Genomic DNA, 25,313 nt, shown 5'->3' on the forward strand with positions numbered 1-25,313 from the left:
CTGGCTGGGTGTGTGAGAGGTGGGGTGGATGGAGCCGCAGCTGCCCCTGCAGCCTCCCCAGCCTGCCTACGCGGGGCAGCAGATGACCTAGCTTCCCCTGATCCACGTGGCCTGATGACACTAACGTGCACCGGCGCATGTGGCCTAGACCTGCTGACCTGGAAGTCAGCCATGGAGTCACCCTGTGCCAGGTCTGGTTCCACAGTGGGCTGGTCCAACAAGGGCTGAGCATGGATGGTGACAGCCACGTTACCCTCAACCAGGGGGGGGGGCATGGGTGTCCCTGACTGCTCCTCCAAACATGGGGGGGCTAGGGGCACCCTGCAAGTCACGGCCACATCCCCTACCGGATCCACCACTGCCACCACTTGGGGCTCGGCCACCTTTGCCACCCTTACGGCTTGTTCGCCTCCCAGCCATGGCACTGATGTTATTGTGCGTATGGGAGTCGATGTGAACTATTGTCCTGGGCAATTGGGGGTCAAAGGGGTTGGGTACCAGATGGTAATGGTACCCTAGTGCTCTAGCAAGGCTGTATGTCAGCACTGGGGAAAGATGACGGGTCACGCAACGCACAGGCACCCCAAAAAAGGGAAGTAAGGTGCACGCAACCCCTCCTAGATCACGTGTGTGGAAAAATAAACCTGCACTACGCTGTGGCACCCAGAAACACAAGAATGAACGTATGCGTGTCACACGCAGCCTAGAATGACCTCTGAAGGGGTATGCGACACACGGGGCAAGCACAGATGTTAAATACGTGTGCGACTCACCCTCTGCCAGGAACAAAAGCGTGAAAAATATGCGTGTGTGCGCGTTGGCAACACCTCCGCCAAAAGAAGAATTGTACGCTGTCTGAGGAGACAGGACAACAGTAGAAGGGAACGCTGTTTGAGGAAACGGGCCCAGGAAAAAGAAGAAAAGAGAAAAAGCTGTCCGAGGTAACAGGGAGTACGAACTGGAAACGCCGTGAAGTAAATCGCGTGTGAACCAACAAGAAGTACAGATTTCACCCACTCGCTCTCCACGAAAAGCACGTACAAGGAAATTGCGTTCTACACGTACCTTTTATACACACGTCACAGACGCGCATACGCGATGAGGCCATTTCCACCAATTACACGCTTTGACACTCGGACGTGTATCTTTTTTTTTTACACGCGCCATTCTCTACGGCCATGCGTGGACGTCATAGCTGCGCATGGGGGCCTTTGGGCCAATGAAATCGCGTATGCGTGCAGACACACTTACGCGCTAAGGGCCTTTCCTCGAATTACACGCAGAAGTGCAGGATTTTCACGTGCCAAATCACTCTGTATGAAGCTGGCCACGCGTAAGCACATGGAAGACCACGCTCCTGCCCTGAAAGCCGATTTACTGCCCCCCAGAGCCCCGAGCACGCTCCCACCTGCCATCTGCTGCTGCCTGACTGCCTGCTGCCCACGTGCCCTGCCATTTGCTGCCTGCACATCAGCCAGGGGTGCTGTTGCTGTGACCACCCCTGCTGGAACCGAAGACTCCCGACTGGGATTCCATCGCTCCACAGCCGTGCCCCAGGACCCAGTTGCCCACCCACTCCTGCCTCTGGGGTTGTCATGTCGGGCACTGCAACATCTGGCACCACTGACAACCCCCGGCCAGAGAGGCAGAGGGGCACCAGCTTCAGTGCCAGGGAAGTTGGTGTCCTGGTGGAGCAAGTCCTGGGGCAGTATGTTGCCCTCTTCGGAAGTGTGCACGCCGACAAGGAAGGACGGACTCAGATCTGGACGGACATCGTGACTGCCATCAACGCGGAGAGGGTGGCAGTCCGCGACTTGCAACATGTCAAGAAGCGCTGGGAGGACTTCAGGTCCAGGACCCTGAACAAGGCCTGGCGCCTCTTGAAGGCAGCGGATGCTAAGGGGCGCCGGGGCCACTTGTCGGAGGATCAGATGAGGGTCCTGGAACGCATATCCCCAGCGCTCCACGTCCAGGGCCTTGAGAGGCAGACCCCTCTGGAGTCGAGCGGTAAGTGTACATTTATCATGATTGTAAGCTGTGCGTGGGGTGATGTGCCAGTAGTGTGCCGGTTGCACATCTGTTTGTATGGGGCCGAGTATGGGTGGGGGTGTACAGGGCCATGAGGCTAACACATGCTAGGGCTGTCATGTGTGAGACATGGATGGTGCTTGTGTGTGTAGGCTTGCATGCCAAATGCAATTGTGTGGGCACACATGTTTGGATGAATGTGTATGTAAGTAGACATGTTTGTGATGTCACACATGTATGTTGTTTTCAGCTGCATGTATCAGCACTGTGTACATGTGCATGTGTGTGTATTTGACAAGGGTGCAACAGTGATGCAACATGGATGCATGTGACAGCGGGATGTGGAAGCCTGATTGGCAGATGTGACATGGATGCCCATCGGAACACTGCGACAGTTGGCTGAGGTGTACACATGCATGCAAGTGTGGTGGTGTGCGTGCATGTGTAGTGCACTCCCTGTGTTGCATGTGATGTCTGGCTCACCTTTGCCTGCTCATGCTGTTGTATGTGTATGGATGGTGCTGGCAGTTGCGATGTGGCTGTGGTATGGCTCATGTGTGCAAGTTGAAATGACATGTGTGTTGCCAATTGTGATGCCATGTCTGAGGTTTGCCAATGCCACTCATGTGCAACTGTCATGTGTGTATGTGTCCATTGTACAGTGCCCTGATGCCTGTGTTTTATTTCTCCCTGTCTGCAGCGTCAACTGATGAAGAGGGCGGAGAAGGTGCTGTGGAGCACAGCGGCGGGGATCGCACCACCAGCCGGAGACGCAAGGCCCGGCTCCCCTCCCAGGTTGTGATCTCGTCGGGGAGTGAGGAGTCCGGTGCCGCGTTCCAGGCCGAAGCTGCCGGGGGGAGGTCCAAGAGGCGGAGATCGGAGTTGGACTCCTCGGCAGCAGAAGGGGCAGCTGGGACCCCACAGGGCCCAACGGGGGAAGATGGCACGGAGTCATCCAGGTTGGTGGGGGGTTTGGTGGAGGAGGAGGCCGTGCAAGCAACAGAGATGGGGTCTGGAGGTGGGGATTCCACTGGTGCTACTGGTGCAGTGCAGGACCAGGGACAGGAGGCAGCACAGGTCGCCGCGGAGGTTCCTGTGTGCAATCCTGTCCCTGATCCTGTTACTGCATCATCTTGCACCAGCAGGGATGCTTACGTCCAGACCCGTTTTCAAGCAGGGTATGAGCTCACGTCAACTGGCCTTCCTCTGCCTGCGGACGTGGCTATCCGGGTCCGGGTTGAGCCTGTCCTGACTGGTGTGGTGTTGCGTCAACGGGCCATGCGAGGTGACCTGCAGTCTTTTCATGAGGAGACTGCACGTCATCTCGAATGGCTCGTTGACCGCGTCGGCCTACTGGGACAGGTCACCCAGGCCGGATTCCTCCGTTTGATGGGGCTTGCTCAGACCCCCTCCTCAACTGAACCCCCTATGCGCCAGTCGTCGTCCGTGCCATCTTCCCACCCATCAGTCACCTGGGTGCCCTGTGGAGCTGCCTCTGACGGTTGCGGCCAGGCTGGTGGAGGAGGCATCCCTGCCACAGTCGGGAGACGGACATCCGGCAGGGGTGGCCACATCAACAACTGCACCCCAGCCAGCGGAGGATGTGCAGGCAGCAGGAGGCAGTGCACGGGCAGAGGCGCAGCAGCAGCAGCAACGTGGTGGGAGCCATGAAGGGGCCTTCGGCATCGGAGGGGCGGGCATCGGCCGGAGGGCAGGAGGACCCAGGACGGGAAGTGTCTTCCGTGTGGCAGCGGTTGGGCCACGCCATAGATGCGGAGCGGCAGGGGGTGGAAGAGGCACGGCTCACGATGGTCAGGGCGGAGAACTCCATGCGGAGGGCCCTGAGGCGGGCCGAGTGCCTCGAGGCAATCCGCAGGGAGTTTGGGGTGAACATGTGGACGGCCCTGCGGACCCTCGGGCCATGGCGGAGGACCGCCTCCGGGACATTGAGCAGGAGTTCGATGATGCCCTGGCCCGGAACATCCCGAAGTGAGCCGTCGGACTAGCCCGCTGCCCTTGTAAATAGTTCTATAGTTAGTGTTAGGTTTCCTTTGGTGTTGCATTTTTTTTGGACCTTTGGGACAATGGGCCACATTTTTGTATATAGTTTTTTTTTTTTAGGTAGTATTATTAGATAGGTTTCATTTCTTCGGTTGGGATCATGGACCCTGGATTGTTTATCTGTATATAGTTGACTTTTGGATTTTCAATTTTTTTTATGATTTCCCCATGGAGCAATGGTTTTTGATTTTAATTTACCATTGGATTTACTTTTGTGGACTGTGACTTTGGACACCTTTCCTTTGCATTATGATTTGTGGTTTTGCATTATTTCACGGTCCTGCTGGTTTTTTTTTCTTTAAAATTTCCATTATTGTTTGTTTATTTTTGATTCAATTTATGTTGCTTTTAATACATATTTTTTCTTCAAAGTTCAATGTGTAGTATCATCTCATTGGTTTCATGCATATCACGATATGGGTTTTGACATTCACTGACACCCATTGGGACATGTGTTCATTTCCAAACTTGCAATTGGGGTTCTATCATGTTTTTGCCTTTTCTAAGTGGGTGGATGCAATATTCAGGTGGGTGTTTGGCATTTGGAGGCTGACCATAAGGACCAGGGATCTACATTGTGGTGACATGTTGGCTGGGGGACATGAGTGGGGGCCTGGTGGAGGGTGCCGCTGCACTGCTGGGGGGTGGGGGTGGTGGGAGACATGAGTGGGTGCCTGGTGGAGGCTGCCCCTGCACTGCTGGGGGTGGGGGTGATGGGAGATATGAGTGGGGGCCTGGTGGATGCTGCCCCTGCACTGCTGGGTGGTGGGGGTGCAGGGAGACATGAATTGGACATGAGTGGGGGCCTGGTGGAGGGTGTCCCTGGATGCTGGGGGGTGGGGGTGCAGGGGGACATGAGTGGGGGCCTGGTGGAGGCTGCCCCTGCACTGCTGGGGGGTGGGGGTGCATGGAGACATGAGTTGGACATGAGTGGAGGCCTGGTGGAGGCTGCCCCTGGATGCTGGGTGGTGGGGGGGGGTGGGAGACATGTGTGGGGGCCTGGTGGAGGGTGCCCTGCACTGCTGGGGGGTGGGGGGTGGGAGACATGAGTGGGGGCCTGGTGGAGGCTGCCCCTGCACTGCTGGGGGTGATGGGAGACATGAGTGGGGGCCTGGTGCAGGGTGCCCCTGGATGCTGGGGGGTGGGGGTGGTGGGAGACATGAGTGGGGGCCTGGTGGAGGCTGCCCCTGCACTGCTGGGGGGTGGGGGTGGTGGTAGACATGAGTGGGGGCCTGGTGGAGGCTGCCCCTGCACTGCTGGGGGTGCAGGGAGACATGAGTTGGACATGAGTGGGGGCCTGGTGGAGGATGCCCCTGGATGCTGGGGGGTGGGGGTGCAGGGGGACATGTGTGGGGGCCTGGTGGAGGCTGCCCCTGGATGGTGGGGGTGCAGGAGGATATGAGTGGGGGCCTGGTGGAGGCTGCCCCTGCACTGCTGGGGGGTGGGGGTGGTGGTAGACATGAGTGGGGGCATGGTGGAGGCTGCCCTGGATGCTGGGGGGTGGGGGTGGTGGGAGACATGAGTGGGGGGCCTGGTGGAGGCTGCCCCTGCACTGCTGGGGGGTGGGGGTGGTGGGAGACGTGTGGGGGCCTGGTGGACGGTGCCCTGCACTGCTGGGGGGTGGGGGTGGTGGGAGACATGAGTGGGGGCCTGGTGGAGGCTGCCCCTGGATGCTGGGGGGTGGGGGTCTTGGGAGACATGAGTTGGGGCCTGGTGGAGGCTGCCCCTGCACTGCTGGGGGGTGATGGGAGACATGAGTGGGGGCCTGGTGGAGGGTGCCCCTGGATGCTGGGGGGTGGGGGTGGTGGGAGACATGAGTGGGGGCCTGGTGGAGGCTGCCCCTGGATGCTGTGGGGTGGGGGTGCAGGGGGACATGTGTGGCGGCCTGGTGGAGGGTGCCCCTGGATGCTGGGGGTGCAGGGGGACATGAGTGGGGGCCTGGTGGAGGCTGCCCCTGCACTGCTGGGGGGTGGGGGTGGTGGGAGACATGAGTGGGGGCCTGGTGGAGGGTGCCCCTGGTGGCTGGGGGTGCAGGGGGACATGCGTTGGTGGGCAGTAGTGCAAGGTGACATGTGGGTTGGCTGGGGGGCATGGCCATGGTGGATGGGGTGCCTGCGGGACATGTGCAGGGTAGGCCCCTGTGGTGTGGGCCACCTGCAGGGGCTGTGGAGGGTGTAGAGGGAACACCTGGGAGGACCCACACGTGCAATTCACGTGTGGTGCTCCCCGCGCACCCCTGGAATACACGTACCCTGATGGAATCGCGTGTGATACTTCCTGCGCACCCCTGAAATACACGTACCCTGCTGCTTTTGCGTGTGATACTTCCCGCGCACCCCTGGAATACATGTACCCTGCTGCTTTTGCGTGTGATACTTCCCACGCACCCCTGGAATACACGTACCCTGATGGAATCGCGTGTGATACTTCCCACGCACCCCTGAAATACACATACCCTGCTGCTTTTTCGTGTGATACTTCCCGCGCACCCCTGGAATACACGTACCCTGCTGTTTTTTACGTGTGATACTTCCCGCGCACCCCTGGAATACACTTGCCCTGATGGAATCGCGTGTGTTACTTCCCACGCACCCCCTGATGTACACGTACCCAGGACAATTGCGTGTGAAACTTCCCGCGAACCACTGAAATACACGTTCCCCGCTTGGCGTTTGCTGTTTGGCAGCCCTATGAACTGGTCCAGGGTTAGCGCAGCCCTTTGCGATGATTTGGGGATTTTGAAGGCTTTTCCTTGCGCGAGGGCGTTCTTGGGGGCGTAACTGGCGCTGCTGCAGGGTCGCTGCGCCACGGCTGGTTTCGGAGGCTAAAATCCATGAATACGCTGTGCGATGAAAAGGATTTTTTCCCACGCGGCTGGCGCAGTGTATCGCACGGGGACACTGTGCGCCAGCCGTATGCGTCACTTTTGTGCAAATTTCTATGAATTACCCTGTCAATATCGTCTGCAGGTGGTCCAAAAATGTGAAAGTGTCCAATATATTCCGCCCTTTGATTTTCTGAGGTTGCTCGGTCTTGCAGCATCCTGCATTTTTCTAGTGTCTGAAGCATGTCTGAGGATAAGGTCTCTTCAATAGGCCTTCCGATCGTAGTGGTCACAGTTCTCCGGCAGGATGACGGATCTTCTCCAGGTCCCGAGCAGGGTCGCACAGGACCTCCTGTGGTGGGTGTTAGGCAGAATCCCGTGCAGTGCCCTTAGGGACCACTAAACGCAATTAAGACTACAGGTGGCAATACAAGTTTTACCTTTGGTACAAGCCTGTACTACTCGGTTATAGTAGCAGCAGTAGCGGAGCAGCCAGGCTTATCTCAAGAGTATATGAGCAGTAGCAGAGATTACACAAAGGGACCACAATTACTGTGACTCAAGCAAACACTGACTCAAGGTTTCAGGTAAAATAATATAAGTACATTTATTTTTAAACCATTTGTTATTAACACGACACTTCTATTCAAAAACCACACGTAAAATTTACTACAACCAACCAATTCACTTTGAACAGTTTTATTCGAGGTAAGTACCCTGTGTTTGAATGGACCGGTGTTATGAAACAGAACACGTTACCGTGAATACAATTGCGATCACTTTTTGACAGTTCGGTCTACTAGATAAACGCGTATCCGCAGCAAGAAATGCTACTGGGGGAAAAAACACACTTAGCACTCGAAATACCCAGAGAGAGTTGGGGGCAAAAATCACAGGCAATATGTTGGTTAGGCAGACAGAATCGAAGAACACACATAGACAGGAATTCAAGAGTCAAGGGGCCGGAGCCAAAGTCAAGTGACACCGGGTGCCTGTTGTCGAGGATCACACAGTCGGACAGTTCGAGATTCAACGTTGCCAAGAATACTTTGATATTGTGAATGTTAGGAAGCAAAAGTTATAAGGAGGAGGGAAAAGTAAGGACAAGCCTTAAAGTAGAGAAATAGGGATTTCACCCACAATTCCTCAAACAGGACACAGTACCTCTATCAAAGAACGAAGCTGGTGCCACGGCAGTTGTTCCTGTTGGTTTCCCGCAGACCCACGCTTTCCTGCAGCTTCAGCACGAAGGAGGACGATGAGGGGGTCCGCACCACACAGGGATGAGGCCGTCGGTGGCGACAATTAATAAAGGGTGCACTCCTTAAAAACAGGAGAGGTTCTTCAGGTGGCTATCCAGACCACTACAGCAGTGTGCGGCGATTTCGACTAAAATGGCGACCTCTGGCTGAAGAAAATGAGCTGGTTATCCCCACCAGGCTCAAGGGAAGAAGACTCCGGACTGGATCTCCTCTTAGTCGTTGAAGGGTAGATAGCTCAGGACTGCAGCAGGGTTTCACCGGTACGGGGTAGTTGCAGCAGTCAACCTCTCCTCCACTTCTCGTCGGTTCCTTGTAGTTCCAGTGGCGACTCTCTGACTTCCAGCCCAAGAGACCTGCCTTTTATGTGCAAAACCCCCATTCACACAGCTTGGCTGTCAATCCCCCAACAAGGGGGGGTTGTCCAGCCCGGACAACCACCTTGTCAATCATGTCAAAGTGCGACTTGGGTTTCCTAGGATACCCTGTGCAGGGGGTGACTACACCACTCCCTCACATTCAGCTCACTTAGACACCCAGGCGCCCTGAGGGGGGCTTCTAGGTAGAAGCCCGCCAAAAGACAGTGAACAAAGAAGGCAAACCTAGTTTTCTGCGCAAAGTAAAACACAAGAAGGAGTTTAACAAAAAGAAATGGCGAATGAACCGCACCGGAGCCAAACGAAAAAGGATTTGGTCAAGCGGGTTTACGTCTGAGGCTAACACAATAGCCTACAATATTACCACGGTTATATAAAATAACCTCAGTAGAAATTTAGGGTAGATACCACTGCCACCAGCCATGTCTAAATGTTAATAGAGCGAAACAATGCTCTAGGTGGTACAGATAAAAAGAGTTAAGAGTTAACCCTTTCAGCACTCCATGTAAAATGGTGTGTACTGGATCTGTGGTTAAATTTGACTAAGTAAAGTTAATGGTAACTTTACCCTTTTCTGGGGGACGGTAGTCGCCTCAGAAATGGAGTCGGGGGAGTCTGAACAACAACCCTGTGCCACTGCACAGAAGGTGCTGTGTGACACACACAAAGAAGGGGGCTACTTGAAGTGGTGTACTCCAGAGCCCACAATCACAAGAACAGGTCAAAACACATAGCAAAATACAAGTAAGAGTGGGGGAAAAGCTCACACTCTTACCAAGTGGAAAGAAACAACTTCAGAGATCCAGCAAAGCTGCTGAGGGACTCCCTAGGTAAGGGAAATTAGCCATGAAATGAGAATTCTCCCTAACAGTGGGCCTGCAAGGAGAATGTGATGAAGTGTACAGAAGTGTGCTGTTTGGCTGTCCTCGCTGCTGGTCGCTCTGCTCATACATCTGTATGCTCAAGATGAAGTGACTCTGTTCTGTGGAAACGCTGCTGAATTCCTTCCAATCCACGTTGCAAGTAATAGTCTGGACTTTATCCTTATTCAAGGGTTCTTACTGGACCTACTGGACTTTACCAACATCAAAACTTTTCTTTGTTTACTTGATTGTAGAGTTTCTTTTTGGCCCCACCTCCCCCCTCCCATCAGCCCTATAATCGCCTCAGGCGCGTGCACCAGAAGTGCACCGAAGTGCGACGCTCGGCTGGGCGTCTGACTGATGGCTGAATTTATGTCCGTAGCTTAAATGGTATGTTATTGCTGCCATAACTGATACTTCACTGGGTGCATTTTGCTAACCACGCGGTGTCCATCCATATGACGTGATAAGCCTTTTTACTTTGTGAAAACTTTTTGGCATAAACGCGACTCTATACTGCAAAATCAAGTGAGTCATTGTTTTATGTTTATGAAGCTGAATGTACCCAAGTAGTAGGAAATGTCTTCGGCTGTTAGGGACGCCGGTAGAACGATTAAATGTTTAGTGCAATAATCCTGAATTTTCTACAGTCGCGTACTTGCATGGAATTGTATCCTTAATGATATTTGGATGTGTTGCAGGCTACTTTGCCTGACTTGAAAAACTAAGGTACCGAAGTTTGTTGTATCCTGTCAACGTTCACAAACGTTGTTTATTCCGTATGCTGAACGGTGGCACTGACCTTGGGTAAAGGTCAGGGTTAACTGAGCAAATGTAGCGTTTCACACTCACTAATTGCATTGTGTGCAATTGCACAAGAGTTCACTAACCTTGTATTAGTAAGTGAAAACACATTTTTTTCTGTGACATTGAGCATTATCAGCAAAACGATTAATACTAATACTTCTGCTATGGTAGGTGAACTCAGTAATGGCAGGTGTCTTACGGAGCCCTCTGCCCCTTGCACTGCACTAAAGGAAGTGATTTCAAAGATACCAATTAATACTTCACCCACTTTTGGCATGGAAGTGCCTTTACATAAATCTGAAAGTCCTGTTGAGGACTCGAATTGGGAAAGCAATACGATACAAACACCTGTTGCACTCAAAGATCTAAAACATACGTATGCTCGCCCGCAGGTACACCAGTTATCCACTTCCATTCAGGATGCCAATCTCTATTCCTTACATGAAATATTTGACTTGGAGAAATCAGCATTGCAGAGTTATTTGATTAATGGCAATTACCCCTTGAGGAGATAATTGTTCCTCAATGCAGTCAACTGTAATAACAATCCTGTTTCTGACATCTCCATACTCGCACTGGTGGCGATTGCGGAACTCAGGAAACGTGTTAGGCTTTCTCTTGGCCCCAGCACCCCCATGGCAATGCAATCTAGGGATGTCGATGAAATCAGTTTGTATTCTGAAAAGAATCCTTTTGTTAAACCTCCCAAACTCATTTTCGCATCTGCTATCTTCAAAAATAAAAAAACATGAGAACCATGACTCCAGTTCTCCTGCTTACGAGCCGCACTCAAAAGTTGATGGCATGGTAGGGTCGATGGAGTGTTCCTTCGCTGACCCTCTGCATGTTGATAACCTGCAATCTGGCACTTTTCAGATGGGTACTGATGAAAAAAGGATGCCATTGAGTATTAATCTCTCAATTGACCCTGAGACTCAGGACCCTCAACATCTACCAGTAATAACCTGCATATTAAACCTCCTAGATAAAGGGCACGAGGTCACACCTCTCGAGATTCGAGATATTAAGTTCTCCCTCTCTGATATGCTTTATAAAATAAATCGTCTTGAAGGATGTATTATTGCTAGGGAAACTTGTAGACCAATAACATTATGATATCATGTCCCTCAAATACCCTTAGATCAGTTCAATCGCAGACCGCTCAGTTACAATGAGAACATAAAATCAGGTCAAAAACCTTGGATACTTTAGAGAGATCTAAAAAGAATCATTGTGACTCAGTATGTCTGGACGTGGTCCTTGGTGCAAGGTCCAATTCTGAAACATCCAATACCCTAGAACTTTGGCAAAGTGTTAAATCTCTTACTATTGAAATGATAGAACTTGAATCAACAGTACAGTCCCTTGAAGATAAAGGTGTAAAAGATAAAAAAAATTGATCAGCAGAGCTTGAAGGCTGCAAGTTTGTCAGTCCAGGAGGATCTGGCACAACCTAACATTCCTTCTGCACTAACAGACATTATCGACCAGCAGAACTCTGATGCTATTGTAGAAGTGTCTACTGGGAGGTCTAAAGCTTTCCTTTCTCGTAGGAACAAATGACTCAAACTTAGAGCAGATAAGAGAAGAGCAAATAGGAGGAGGTTAAATGAGTCTCAAGTCAAGAAATCCAAGAACTTGCCTCTGACTAAAATTAATGGGCACAACTCTAATATCAAAAGCCTTTGTGCAATTAGTAGTGAGGATGAGCTATTGGACTTAGAGCAACTGAGCGAAGAAAGTAAATCTCACTTACAGTTCAAAGGAGATTCTAAGCAGCTGTAAGACTTTACTTGTAAACCCATAAGTATCACGAATACTATTGAAAACTGCAAGAAATCTAAGAAAGTAGGTACACCAACTCCTACAATAATTAAAAAGGCCCCTTTTGAATCTATAGATGAGATACATATCTCTTCTTTACATTTGGATGAGTTGGGCGCTAAAAAGTAGGCTTCATGGTCTACATTTTTCCCAATCACTGGTAGGATAAAGAGTTCTGGCATGAGGTCGTATACGCCCGATAGGTGCCAACCCTCTCTTTTGCCCATTGAAAATGCTCTATCTCCTTGTACTCTACCGGAACAAAATAGGAGTTTATTATCCTATGCTGATGCCTGGTGGCCTCGAATAAATTATGCTTCATCCATGGGTATAACTCAGTCATCAAGCGAGCCATTGCCGCTGTCTTCAAGCTTGCACAAGTGTAACTTGCCTGTTGGAAATGTTATACCCCCCCTTAATATATCTGATTACAAAGAGTCAAATCAGCTTAAAGTAGAAGTTTCCGTGCCTCAAGGAAATTTTGGCCCTTTAACGGGTATTACGCATGCACCACTTGTTGCTAGATTGTTGTCGTCAAACACCATTAATGACAGTCTTCCATTTTCATGCCCTTCTTCCGGTCAGTTTGCGAGTGGCCGACCTCTGTTGAATCCTTACCGCTTCCAACAAATTGTATCCCTGTGACAGGTGTTGCTCCTTTACCTGTGGTCTCAAATATAACATCTTCAAGTGTACCCAAAGGCATCACCCGAACTCCTACTAATCAATCTGAGGTGGCGTCTGATACTTGTGATAATTCACAGCAGACCTTGAATACTATATGCTGGGAGAGGGTCCCAAAGGTTTTGGGCAATGCCCGGATTAACCGTTCCTTTTTACTGGGAATAATTAATCAAATTCCCTCTTTAAGAATCTTACATTTAGGGGACTTTGATTGGATTACACTAGCCCAGCACAACAATAATCGGATGATCTGTCAGGTTATTTCTACAATCATATTAAAATGAATTTGGGCACATAGGCCGGACTTTTCCCAATTAGGGTTGTCCATATACTTTTTTAAGCTCAACAAGAAGCTAAGGACTTTGTGCAAACTTGGGTTATTCAAGAGGTTATACAGGAAGGTCAAACCATGGTTGGTGTCATTGAGCAGGCATTAAGAAAAGATAACATTTCCCAATTTTTGTCATTGTCGAACCTCTTATTAAACCTATTTCGCACCCAAACCGGTAGTAAATTCTGTGTAGCCCGAGCAGAGCTATTGATTTCTGTTTACTCTTGGAACCCTTGTAGATTCAATAATTTTCAAACGTGGTTTTCCTTACTTCATCCCGCGAATAAACCCGATGTCATACTCCTTCAAGAAACAATGAAGGTTGATCAACTTTACTTGGATGGTTATACTGTTATTGTTCACTGGCTTCTTTAGCCTCAGCAGGGAGACCACCTGGAGGATTTGCGATTGCTATTGATAATGTCATAAACACTGAATCTAGACTTATATTTTGTTCTGAACATCTGTTGGTAGTTGAGCTATGTATAACAGAAAGGGTGAAAAAGTACTTATTATTTCTATGTCTCTACTGGAATCCTGATAAAATCACCCAGGAGAACATCTTCAATCAGTAGAACACAATTTTTGCAAACACTTTCATGTATAATCCAAATTACGAGATAATTGTGGGGGGGGGGGATTTCAACTCTAGTTGCTTTGAGGGCTACCATGTGGTCTCTTCTAGGCTCCACAAGTTGTAGACGAATCTCCAAAATATATATGGAAGCGTGGCTCAGCTTTGTCATTGATTTATTATTATTATTATTTTTTTGTGTTTCCAAACTAATAGGTAATCTTAGTGAACCTGTGTTAGTTCACAATACCAATTTCAGTGATCACTTACCTGATTCAGTTAAAAATAAACATCTCCTTGATAAAGTACAGTACTAATCCAGCCTTGAGGTTGCTGGAATTAGATTGTCCATCAAGTTCCTTGCGTTGGAACACTAAATTGCGTCTTTAAATTACCAACATGGTTTCGCTATAACTGATAAAGGTTGGGGAAGCGGGCACTAAAAAAAGTAATTTTAGTGTAACAGATGAATTAGTAAACAATATCTTCTCTCCTAAATTAAAACATCTGGCTAGCAAACAAAAGCCTGTTAATTGTGGTCATAAATTCTCCTTCAATCTGGAACTTAAGATGCTAAAACGAAGTACAAATCGAGAACTAAGGTGTCTGAGGAACAATAGCATTTACTCAGCCCAGTACAAATACAATAAGAAATGCCTTTGGCAACTATATAAAAATAGAGTGAAACAAACTAAAATTGAAATGCACAACTTGGAAAATAAAAAAATGATAAAATATATTTGTAATCATAATACAAAATCCATCTGGTCTATGATTAAGCAGACAAATTCTCACCACAGCGAGGCTTTTTCTTTGATCTCTGCTGAAGTGTAGAAAGAACATATCGCAAGGAAGTTCCAAATAGCTTTGCTTTATTCAGGTATTTCACATGCAAATACATAAAAATCAACTATGGGAAGACTTGAATGGAATTTTTCTGACATTGAGTGGGAAATTTCGAAATTACATTTTTCAAGAGCCGCTGGTCCGGATGGTACACCAGCATGTGTGTATAAATCGGACCCTATTTTTTGGGCTCTTATTCTGAAGGCAAAATTCAAACATATTTTTAAGGTACAGATGATTCCTCAATCTTGGTTGCTTTTCATAATTGTCCCTATTTACAAAAAGGGTGACCGTGCACTTCCTGAAAACTACAAACCCATTGGCCTGACAGATTCAATTCTTATTCTGTATGAGCTAGGAAAAGGTATTGTAGCACACAACACTTATTCCAGATTCCAAATTGGGTTTTGCAAAAAGAAAATTGTTACTGCATTAAACGCCACTATTATTTCACATATCTTGGCACAAACTAAGAACTACGCATCTAATCCAGTTTACATGGCCGCATTAGACATTACGGCAGCCTTTGACAGTGTGATTGGAAATATACTGTGGAACAAAATGATCAAACTTGACATACCCCTTTCGAAAATACTCTTAATATCAATGTTACATGTTAATACCTCGTATGGGGTAAGAATTATTCAGGAGGGTGTCCTGACTGTCTATATACCAATTTATGTAGGCTTAAAACAAGGGTGAAATTTAGCAGCTAGATTATTACATTTTTACTTATGTGATTTAGATGAATTATGGTCTGAAGCAAACATTTTCCCAGCCAGAATGGGTAAGATTCACTTACACCGGATTGCCTTTGCAGTTGATATTATACTTTTGGATACTACCCTCCTGGGAGTCAAAATAACTTACAATTGTTTTCCTCTTTTGCACTCAAACATAATCTGTGACATAATCCCATCAAGTCAAAGATTATGATTTTACAGGTGGTAAAAAACAGAAAACATACAAATGGCCTATTGATGGTACCTGCATTGAACAACCTAAGAATATTACCTATTTGGGATATACTCTGTGCAATGTATCCTCTGTTGCAATGTGGAAAGGCATTCTAATTGAGAAGCTACAGCCTCTTTTGTCACAAATGAAAGTGATCTATTGCAAATATTGTACATTTTCCATTTTACTGCTGATGCTTTCTATACTTTGAAAGTGGAGCCGGTACTCCTATATGTCTTGGACATGTACCTAATTGACATTAGACCACTCCAAATTCTTTGTTGCATCATGAATTGGGTTTAATTTCGTTAGCTTCCAGATATGAATGGAGGATGCTGAGTAATTTTGCCAAAGTTTTGGATCCACCTGTTAATTCATTATATAAGGATCTCCATATGGATAATGGCCTGAATTCTTTTGGTTCGTTTTGCAGAAAAATGCAACTGTTGTTGGGCAATCTTGATGCTGCAACTGAAGATCTAATCATTTGCCATGGGTCTGTCAAAAAAAAAAAACTGTATGAGATGGATTGGATTGTAACAATTGAGGACTTAAATATAGTATGTATACAGAGTACGCTAAATTTTCTAGAAAAAGAAAATTGCGTTGCTCTTAGTTATATTCTTTTCATTGTCCCAAAGCTTGTACTTCTTACATGCGCTTCAAGTTGAACCAATTCCATGCACGAGAAAGAGTAGCACATTGGTCATGTGATGCAGGCACTAAACCTGTGTCACAGTGTAGATTCCCTAATTGCGATTAACCCAAAGAAACTTTGAAATACTTGGTTTTAGTATGTCCCTATTTTAGAGTGTTTAAAATGTCTATACTTAGCAAATTCATTAGTAATGAATCAGAATTTGCTATGAACTTACTTTGGATAAGAATGATGTGGGGTGAAAACAAATCCTTAATCATAGCACTTACTCGGTTTTTGAAAATGATTGATGAGGAAATATCAAAAAAAGAATGTCCCTCTTTTAGTGATGTATTATGATTTGGTTTTCTCAAAATTGCTTTATTTTTACTTGGATTTAATCAAGTGGTAAATGTATTCTCTTGACGGGTTGATATGCATTTTAACATTTTGTTTGGATTTTAACTATGACATTTGCAAATTTGCACCATTGTATTTTGCACAATGAATAGATTTTTTACGCTTGGATTTTAACTTCGAAATTGTTTGTAGATATTTGAACCCTCTCATTCTGTCTAATTGAAAAGTATGCATTCTTTGTGAAACAAATCGATTTGAAATATGTATGTTTTCATAAAAATAGTTTTTGTAAAGGTTTATTAACCAAAAAAATATATATATATATAATGTGATGAAAAGAGAATATATTTGGTAGCCATGGCCTGAGATAACAGTTGTGACACACACCACCCTTACAGGAAAGGGAGCTCACATGTATGACCTGACAATCAGCAGTCATTGGTCTACGTCGGAGTACAACTTTTATATAAACCTCTTGGAGCTGACGGCAATCTGACTAGCGCTGATGGCTTTTCTGCCCTCTGTATGGGGGAAAAATGGCCTCATAATGAGGGACAACACAGTAGCCATGCATTACCTCAACGAGAGAGGTGTAGGTTCACTACCACTGTCCAGAGAGGCAATGCAGCTCTGGTTCTGGGCACTGCAAGAAGGAAATGCTCTGTCGACAGTTCACCTGGCTGGAGAGGAAAACACAGCAGCGGATGCTCTGAACAGGCAGATCCCAGTCTCCCACGAGTGGGAGTTAGCTCAGGAAGTCCTTCTAGAGATCTTCTCCCTTTGTGGAACTCCGCAAGTGAATCTGTTCACATCGACTGTCAACAGGAAATGGACCCTGTTCTGCTCCAGGGAATTTCCTCAAAGAGAAGCTCTGGGGGACGTGTATGTGTTTGATTGGGATTTTCCACTCCTGTATGTGTTCCCTCCAGTCCCCGGCATCGTCATGTCATCAGTAGGTTAAGGAAGTTCAGGAAACCCATGATCCTGATTGGGCCAGGAGGACGTGGTACCCAGACCTTCTGAATATGTCAATCTATCCTCCAATTAGTCTTCCCCTAAGACAGGACTTCCTCTCGCAGGTAGGAGGTCACCTTCTTCACCCCTAAATCAGAACTCTGAACCTTCACGCCTGGTTTCTGAGAGGTGAAGATATAATGATTGGGACCTTCCAGAAGATGTAATGGAGGTGTTGCTTTCGGCCAGAAGACCATCAACGAAGGTCCTGTACCGTTGCCATTGGAACACATTTTGCAGCTGGTGCAGCACTAAGAACATTGGCCCTTTTACTTGCAACACTCTACCCGTGTTTTACATCTTGCTAGATATTGGCCCATCAGGGGCTACAGGTTTCCGGTGCTTTCCATTTTTAAGTGCTTGCCTGAACAGGGTTCCTTTTTCAAAATCCCTATGTGGTTCAGTTTCTGAAGGGTCTGATGATCCTCTTTCCTCCGGTCCCATTTATAGTACCAGTCTGGGATTTGAACTTGGTGTTGAAGTTCCTGATGGGAGCTCCTTTTGAACCTCTGCATTCTTGTCCATTGAGAATGCTGACTTTGAAGACTGTCTTTCTAACGTAATTACATTGGCTTGCTGAGTGAGCTTCAATCTCTCTCTTCCAAACCACCATTTATAACCTTTTTTAAGGGTAAGGTGATATTTTTGATCAAAGATTTTATTGATTTAAAACATAAAACAACATTGCACTTATCTCTCTGCAATACCGGGTAGGGACGTGGGAAAGGAGGGGGAAAGTTTGGGGCAGCAGCGGAAGGGAAGGGAAGGGGGTGATCTGGAGGGGAGAGGAACATATGCAAAATCTTAATTTCCAGGTGCATGTGATAGGATGTGGAGAGAGAGAGACAATCAAGAAACAAAAACATTAAAAAACAACTTCCGGGTCCATGGTCCGACAGACCGTCAACTTGTCATCAGATGACCTCGTGGCATAGGCTATTCTCGGCAGAGGCATTACCCCCACTCTCCGGGGGCAACTCTCTGTCACAGAGGCTGTGGAGCCATCCTTGTCCTTTAGCTAGCCTCTTCCCATCTTCTCCATATTTTGTCCGCTTTTTGCGGGCAACCCCTCGCCACGTACACTCTATGTTCCATTATAGCGTATATGTCCACATCCGTGACCCACTGTTCAAAGCTTGGCGTACGTTCCGATCCCCACAGTTGCGCAATGTTCCACCTGAGAACTGCCATCGCAGTCGACCAGAACAATTTCTCATGACGGGAAAGGTCAGTGTCACTGGAGATCCCTAGGAGAAGGAGTTTTGGGCATCTCTGTATCTCTTTACCTATAACGCTAGACAGTTTATCACAGCATCTCTGCCAGAGCCGCTGTATCTTACTACATTCCCACAAAATATGGAAAAAGGTACCTTCTTCACTTTTGCAGCGTAGGCATCGTGCGTCCAAGGATTTGCCCCAGCGGAAGAGAGCCACTCTTGGGTAATAGGTGCGGTGCAGAATCTTCAGTTGGACCAGTCTAAGTCTTGAGGAAATTGTTGTTTCTCGCGGGTACATCAGGGCCTCCACCCAGTCCTCCGGTTGAAGGGGACCCACATCCAGTTCCCACTTTGCCTTCAAGCTGGTTAGTTCTGGTGTCGCAAAGCATATTATCACATTGTACATGGTAGAGGTGACTTTCCGGTCCACCCGGTCCAAAACTATGTTTCTCTCTAATGGGGGGCTTTCCGGCATGTCTTGTGTTATGTGTCTGTGGGTTGTCCAAGCGTGTTCAGCTGCATGTAGTGGTACCTCTCTGTGTCTTGGAGGGAGAACTTTTCATTCAATGTCTCGAATGGTACCAGGTTGTCCTCATGAACCACATCTCCTATACTGGCGATTCCTCGCTGGACCCATTCAGGCCATCTGGGCAGCTTTCGTATTTCGGGAAGGTTGCAGTTTTTCCTTATGGGTTGTGCCAGCATTAGCTTCCCGCACCATCCTAGGTACCGATGTGTTTCCTTCCATATTCTCACTGTATGCGTTGCCATATCCGTTTGTAGTGTGCGGTTCAGGCCTCCATTCAGATGCTCTAGAGGCGTGGTCGTGGCATTACAAATAAGACCTTTGATATGTGGGAGGCTTCCGTCTCCGTGGAGCATATCATTTACTACCACCATCTGGCTGGCCCAGTAGTATGACTGTATCCTGGTCAGTCCAATCCCTCCTTCCCAGATAGACCTTTGGAGCGTGGCGAGAGCAATTCGTGGGTGCCCTCCCCCCATAGCAGCTTCCAAAGGGTGCACTCTATTTTGTGAAATTCTCGTTGGTGAATGTGTAATGGCGCATTTTGCAGGATATATAAGAATCTAGGAAGGGCTATCATTTTGAACAGGGCCGCTCTGCCCATCAGCGTTAATGGCAAGAAGATCCAATGGCGAGTATCTTCTGCAAATCTTGTTATAAACGGGGAGAGATTCAGGGTTGTGTATTCAGTCAAATGCTTTGTGATACGTATCCCCAGATACTTGAACTGTTCTCTTTCGATCTGGTAAGGACCAGCCGCCAAGTTTGCCAACGAGGTGTCCCCTAAAGGGAAGAGGATGGATTTGGACCAGTTCACTCGCATTCCGCTGAATGCCTCATATTGCTCTAACAGTTGCATGACTCTGGGGCAGGAATTGCTCGGGTCTTTCAGATATATGAGATGATCGTCTTCAAAGAGAGATATTCTGTCTTCCCAGGTCTCGGACCAACGGAAGCCTTCCCAGTTTGGCGTGTTTCGCAAGAGGATTGCCAGTGGTTCGATGGCGATTGCAAAAATCATGGCCGACAATGGGCAGCCCTGTCTCGTGCCTCTCCCCAGGTTGAAGAGGTCCGAACGCCAGCCATTAACTCTGGTCCTGGCCACCGGGGATTCGTACAACAGGCGTACCCACTTCATAAAGTTCTCACCGAAACCAATGCGTTGGATTATGGTCCAGATGGCCTCCCATCTACCGAATCGAAGGCCTTCTCGAAGTCAATTGCTAGCAGGGCTAGCGGGCCCTGTATGCTGTTGGCCCTTTCCAGGGCCGAATATAGCCTGTGGAGGTTCATACGTGTTGATCTCTGGGGCATGAAGCCGCATTGGTCCGGATGTATCAGGGTGGGAATAACCTGTTGCAGGCGTTCGGCAAGTAATTTCGCCAGAATTGTAGTTTCGCTATTGATGAGTGAGATGGGCCTATATGAGCTGCATCTTTCCGGGGGCTTGTCCGGCTTGGGTATCACTATTATTGTTGCTTCTCGCAGATCTGGTGGGAGAATGCCCTCTTCTAGCGCATGTTGGTACATTTGGAGTAGTTGGGGGGCCACCACATTGGTCTCCACCTTTCGCCATAGCTCAACCGGGAAGCCGTTAGGTCCTGGGGATTTACCGGTTTGGAGGCTCGACATGGCACTTAGGATCTCCTCTTCTGTGATCTCCCTCTCCAGCAGTTGCAGTTGCGTCTCCGTTAAGGTGGGGATGTTAATTTTTCCATGATCGTGGCGTCCATCTGTGTCGTGGGTTTTCTGTACACTCAGCGTAATAGTCCGCGAAGCCTTGGCTTATTTCCCGATCGGTAACCCCTGCATTCGGCCCTCCTGTCTCGAGCCTTCGGACATGACTGTGTCCCTGCTCCATCCTTTCCAGCCAAGCCAGCATCTTGCCAGCCTTGTCACCTGTTTCATAAATTCTCGCCCGCATTACAGTATGCGCTTGTTTCGCATTGTCCATCGCTATGTTTTGCAGCCTTTTCTGTGCCAGTAGCAACGTCCGATTTGAGGCCGGTGCGTCCTCAATTATGTGCCTCTCCTCTGCTTGCTTGACCTGTTGTTCGGCCTCAAGAGTCTTGCTCCAGTGCTGTCTTTTTTTCGCGGTCGTCCACAATATCATTTCGCCTCTTAACACCGTCCTGTAGGCCTCCCACAGCGTTCCTGGGTTCATTGCCGTCTGTGTGTTGAGCTCGAAGTATGTATTGGTTGTCTCCTGTAGCTTGTCCACAAACTCAGGGTCACCCAGGTAGTAGCTATTTAGGCGCCAGCTCGGCGGTGGAATCCGCCTGGATGTTATGAGTGTCAGTTCAAACGGGGAGTGGTCAGAGGTGCCGCGGGGAAGAATGTTTATTTCTTGCGCCCTATGTAGATCAGTTGCTGGGATGAAGAAATAATCTAGCCTGGAGAGCGAGGCTTGTGCCCCTGAGTGGAAGGAGTATGCTCTCGTGTCCTGGTGGAGTTCACTCCACACATCGCATAGGCCTAGTGCGTTGGCAAACGTGGCAAGTCTGGTGGGAACATTGGGGTTTCTATTCCTCAAGTGTGATCTATCAAGGGTTACGTTCATGACTTCATTAAAGTCACCTTCCAGTATCATGAGATTAGATGTGTCGTTTGCAATTAAGGTGGGCAATGTCAGTAAGCAGCGGCTCTAGCAGGGTTGGGGGTGCATAGGTAGCTATCAGAGCGATGGAGTGATCCCATAGCTTGCCTGTCACATACACGTATCTGCCGCCTGTGTCATGGGTTACCGTCGTGAGGTGGAAGGGGAGGTTTTTGTGTACCAGGATCATGACCCCTCTTGAGCCCATCGTGAAACCTGAGTGGAGTGCCAGCTTGTAGTTTGTGCGTCTGAATAGGGAACAGTCTGTGCCCGCAAGATGGGTCTCAGACAGGAACACTATGTCAACACCCCGCCTGTTGAGAAATTGCTGCACCAGCCGACGCTTGACTGCATTGCCCAGCCCATTAACTTTCCAAGTCATGAGCCTCAGTGTTCTGAGAGCGTCGCTACTACCGCTATGTGATGCCATGGGTGCTTGTGATGGTCACTGCCTGTGTTGCCACTGACGGTGTTATACGCCAGCTGCGGATACGCCCATAGGCCAACTCTGTCTTATCTAGCCTTATCATCTTATGCGTTTGACGGGTCCTGTCTGTAACTAAACTTAACAAATCCCCAACCCCCCCCCCCCCAATACTCCTCCCAACCAGAAGCATCGGTCGCCCGAACAAAAATCCCCACTGGTGTCAACTGGACACCTTACATGCGTTTAACTTAACTTCAAGTACAGGTGGCTTCCCCCGGCTTGGATCCCAGGGGGAGAGAGCCCTCTCTTGGTGGGGTGGCTAGGGGGGGAACCGCCACGAATAATACCCGTGGAGATTGTTGCACTATCGGGAGGGGGCTCTCCTTGCATCGCGGTCTTGGGGCATACCGCGACCGCAGCAGGTAAGTGTGTGTAGCCTACTGTTGCGAATGTGTGTGTAGACAGAATAAGACAGTAACTCAACCTGGGTGACCCAACGGGACCTCGGGCATCTGGCAGGCCTTGGGGCAGTGGTCAGCCTCCCTGATCTTCCGGTGAGTCCTGCGCTGGTGGTTGGCAGACCTCTCGCTGTTGGTCTGGTGGAGGCCTTCGGTTCCTCCCCCTGTTGTCGCCGGGGATCGACCAGTCTCCGTCTATGTTTTGTTCTGCCCAGCGCCAAGCCTCCTTGGAATCATTGAAGTGGACTGTTGTCCCTTTGTGGTAAATCTTGAGTTGCGCAGGGAAGAGCAGGCCATACTTCACCCCCATTGTTTGTAGTTGTTTTTTGAGGTGGTCGAAGGAGTGTCTCGCCTTTTGCACTTCCCTGGTGTAGTCGGGGGGAAAAAAGGCAATTTTGGAACCGTTGAATGTGACAGCGCCTTTTGGCACGCATGTTGCAGTAGGGCATCGCGATCCCTGTAATTTAAGAATTTTGCAATTATTGTGCGTGGAGGTGCGCCGGGTGGAGGTCTGCCCGTGTGCACTCTGTGTGCCCTCTCTATGGAGAAGAACTTTGAGAAGGCGTCTGGCTCGTACAGATCAGTCAGCCATTGTTTTAGAAAAAGTTCCATGCAGGGGCCTTCGGCCTTCTCAGGTATACAGAGTATACGCACGTTGTTACGCCTTGCTCTGCCCTCCATCTTCAATTCTGTCCTCCAGTACCTTCAGTTTGGTTGTTACGTTTTGGAGCTGCTGTTGCATGTTATGAATTCTATCCTCTGTGTTGGATATGCGATGTTCCACTTCCCCAGTGCGTGCTGTTAGTTTTTGAAGATCGTGTCGGAGGAGGGATACATCCATGCTTATCCCGTCCATTTTCTGCTCCATTGATGTGCGGGAATCGGCTATCGCAGCCATAATGTCCTTCAATGAAATTCCCTGGTCCGTTTCCATCTCGTCCGCGGATTGCGGATGGAGGTCTGCTGCCTGGGGAGGTTGGATGGTATACTGATCCATCCTGCTTTGTGTGGGGAGTTTCCTTGACTTGTCTTTCCCCATGGTACCGATATCACTAGCTGCGTATGGGGCTGCGTGCTTGGCCTGTCTTGCACGCCGTCGCCTCCTGGAGCAGAGCTCGGGGGAGGGGGGAACACTCGCCCACGCCTCCCAGCCGCTCCGGCACCTCTTCCCCGTCCGTGGCTCACAGCTTTGCCTCACACGCTGGGCCGCACGGGAAGGCCGCCCCTCATTCTCGAGTAGCAGTGCTGTTGGCAGGGGTCACGGCGTCCCATGCAGGTGGATACGCGCTACGCTCTCACCTCCACACTGGTCCGCTATAGTCCGCCCGTTGGGAGGGACACCACTCTCTTCCTCCGATGTCGGTTGCGGAACAGTAACAGGCTGGATTCCGATGCCGCACTGACTCACTTCAGGGCGTTCGTCCGTGCGCGCCGGCGGCCATTTTGGAAGCTGGATGTCGATCGCCTCGAAACTTCTCGTGGTCGTATCTCTTGGAATCGGTTGCGGTTTCCTCTGCTCTACGCCTCGTTTGTGCTCAAGGGTATCCGACACTCTATGGGGTTGTTATCAGCTCTTATGTCGTCGAATTTCAGGCGATTTTATCAGGATATTTGCTGCGGTCACGGGAGCCGAGGAGACCTACGTCTTTCTCATCCCGCGGCTAGCCACATCCATTTCGGATAAGGTGATATTGAAGATCCATCCTTTCTTGCCAAAAGTAGTATCCGAATTCTATTTAGCACAAAAGATTGTGTTGTCTGTGTTTCATCCTCCACCGCATCCTTCTAAAGAGGAGGAGAGATTGCACCGTTTAGACCCTAAGCAGGCTTTAAACTTCTATATTAGCTGCAGGTCTACAATTAGACAAGATGACCAGCTCTTTGTGAGCTATTCGGCTTACAAATTGGGACAGGCTGTAACCAAGCAAACCATGTCCTGATGTATTATTTTATGCATTTGTGTATGCTATGGTTTGGCAAGCAAAGACCTGCCTGATGGTTTGAGAGTGCATTCCACCCAAGGAGTGGCTTCTTCTTCTGCTCTTTAGAGAGGGGTGCCTGTAGAAAACATATGCAATGCCGCAACTTGGTCGTCTTTGCATTCTTTTAGTAAGCATTACTGACTGGCTTCTATGTCCAGTCAGAAGGCTACATTTGGCAAGGATGTGCTTTACAGCATAAACCAACAATGAATTCTCAATTCCCACTGCCTTCAACATACTGCTTTGGGATTCTATCAAAGAGGAAGAATCCGTGGGAGGATACAATCCATTAGAAGAACAAATTACTTACCACTGGTAATGTTCTTTCTCCTGGAGCTTCCTCCCACGGATTCCTCATCACCCTCCAGCCTACCCCTCTAATTGTTACATCTTCCCCTGTTTCAATGTCTGGTTAATAACCTTCGTGACGGCTGAGCATAGGAGGTGAAAAATATGAACTGAGGCAACGGGCGCCGTGCAAGCTCCTTAAACCAGTGTTGACATCACGGCCGAGAGCAGGACAGAGGCCATCAAGGGCCACTACTCGACGACGCACAGTGCCCTCTAGTATGAACATTTTTTACGAAGCTGCAAGCAGACTTACAAATATATCAAAGAAGCGAAATCCATGGGAGGAAAATCCTGTAGAAAGAACATTACC

At 48.7% G+C, this 25,313-nt stretch overlaps 1 protein-coding gene across 8 annotated transcripts in view; it reads left to right on the top strand.

The window, feature by feature from the left end:
* Nucleotides 1-25,313, top strand: part of HECTD4 (HECT domain E3 ubiquitin protein ligase 4) — a 4,298,785-nt gene that overhangs the window by 3,652,505 nt on the left and 620,967 nt on the right. The gene's annotated exons all lie outside the window — the stretch shown is intronic.

The sequence above is a fragment of the Ambystoma mexicanum genome, chromosome 10 (assembly GCF_040938575.1).
Source record: "Ambystoma mexicanum isolate Mex_15411 chromosome 10, UKY_AmexF1_1, whole genome shotgun sequence".
NCBI classification, from domain to species: domain Eukaryota; kingdom Metazoa; phylum Chordata; class Amphibia; order Caudata; family Ambystomatidae; genus Ambystoma; species Ambystoma mexicanum.